Source organism: Arachis ipaensis, chromosome B09 (genome assembly GCF_000816755.2).
Source record: "Arachis ipaensis cultivar K30076 chromosome B09, Araip1.1, whole genome shotgun sequence".
NCBI lineage: Eukaryota > Viridiplantae > Streptophyta > Magnoliopsida > Fabales > Fabaceae > Arachis > Arachis ipaensis.
This window is the reverse complement of record NC_029793.2, coordinates 16077070-16079186: the sequence shown is the minus strand read 5'-3', so window position 1 is coordinate 16079186 and position 2117 is coordinate 16077070. Positions and strand designations below refer to the sequence as shown.

Here is a 2117-nt window from a genome sequence, read left to right as displayed (position 1 = left end):
CAAAAAAAAAAAAAGAGCAATGCTAGGGGGCGAGCAACTTTTGTGATTGGTAGCCATCAAATAGCCATCAATGATGATCTAATGGTGTGTGATTGATGTGAGATTTTATCTAATGACTCACATTTCTCTTCTGATTACATGCTGGCCAAAATTCAACAAAACTGCTAGCCCCCTAGACTTTTCCAAAAAAAAAAAATACTGCAAACTTTTCTCAGCCGTGCTAGAGAAGTCAGCAATTTATTTAGATTTTGGACCAGTAAATAATTAATATTTAAGAAAGAATGAGCAATAAAAATAAAATTTGTGAGATATTTAAAAAAAATTGATACTTACTAGCTGAATATGATGGCTAAATTTAATTAAAACTGCTGGTCAATGAGATTTTTTTTTTAGAAAATATTAGATATTCAAATTAGTCTTCAAAAAATATTAGATCATATATTTTGGTCTTTAATAAATTTTTATTCTCTAAAAGTCTCCAATAATTATTTATTTATTTTCATCAGATAGATTAGTCACTCCATTGTTTTTAATTAAATTTTTAATATGCATGCTAGACACATCACACATAAGTCCTAAACAAATTTTATCAGAATACAATTAGATTTCAAAAAAAAAAAATACTTTAAGATAAATTAGACTCCTTCAAAACAATAAAAGAACCAATCTGTTTAACATAAATAATTTTTGAAAATTTATACTGAATAACATTTTTTAAAAGCTAAAATATCCGATCTAAAATTTCTCGAGGATTAATTTGGATATTTTTTCTTTAAAAAATGTTATATCTTAGTTTAAACAAATATTTTAATAATGCAAGATTTTTTTAAATCAAATATAGGATTCGTTAATTGAAAATGATGAATTATATATAGGAGGATTATTAAGACCAACAATATAACAGAAAGTTAATTTCTCTAACAAAACTAAAATATAATCAACATTTAAATCTTAAATCTGGGAAAGAAAAAAAAGTTACACACTGATAGGTCATGTTCATTACACACTATAGTGGTTTATTTTCATACTAAAGAAAAATCAATATTTGATTTGTACATTTTTAAATATTATTAGGAGACAAAGTACACTAGCTATAGTTTAAGGGAAGAGAGAGGGGGTTCGGTAAATTATATTTGACCCATCAAACAATTATACATATAAAGCATTTGATAGTAATTTTCTTCTTCTAATATTTCTTGCAAAAGAGTATAGGACATTGTAAATTATTTCGTGAATAAAACGAAATAAAACGTTTAATATATGGTTAATTGTTCATAGGTATAACAAATGTCTATTTCGAGATATATATTGAAATGGAAACAACAGGATAATAGCACAATGCAAATAAATAAATAAATAAATAAATAGTAATGTAGAACAAAAAGGAAGATGTTGTTTATGAATAATTCACTTTCTTTGAGGAATCTCTATAAACACAAACAGAAATTAACGCAATAAAGATTTGGAATACCTTTGATCCCGAAACAAATTTAGGTTGATCACAGCTGAATGATATGAACTCTTTTTGTCTTAATTTACTTCTGCAAAAACTTGAATGAAAAATAATTGCTTAGCAACAAGAAATAATTGTATCGAAACGAAATGCTACATATTTTACATGGGGATGTCAAAATCATAAAAGAAAGGATTCAGAACTTACAACATTTAAATGATATATGTAAAAAAGGACAACTAAATGTTATTGTTAGATGAATCTTTCGGATTTGTCACGTGTTGTTTTCTCTTCTTCCTCTGTTGTGTAGTTGAAAATTGTGATGGTGGTGGTGAATGAGAAAAATGGTTAGGGAGATTGAGTGAAAGAGAAGATTGGGTTTTTAGACACACGAATTTTATGGGGAAACACATCTCTCCCATGTTTTTGGGGAGATCTTCTCAACACTTGAATTGTATAATATAATGAATAAAGCTATAAATGGTGCTTCATGCACATTAAATCCTAAACATTCAAGTCCCTCTAGTTTTTCTGTACATAATTTTTGTCATCCACATAAACACTTCATAGTACACGAAAATCCAAGACAACCAAATAATAACGATTTTTTTAAAAAATAAATAGTTATTATTTTAAAAATAAATTAAAATAACATTAAATACAA

The 2117-nt window shown here is 26.4% G+C and overlaps 1 protein-coding gene across 1 annotated transcript in view; it reads right to left on the bottom strand.

The window, feature by feature from the left end:
• The window catches only part of LOC107615103, a 3773-nt gene extending 1915 nt beyond the window's left edge, over positions 1 to 1858 (bottom strand). The window contains exons 1-2 of the mRNA XM_016317217.2: positions 1661 to 1858; positions 1472 to 1541 (exon numbers count right to left, since the gene is read on the bottom strand). The gene's annotated coding sequence lies outside the window, so the exon portion shown is untranslated. The remainder of the gene's footprint in view (positions 1 to 1471; positions 1542 to 1660) is intronic.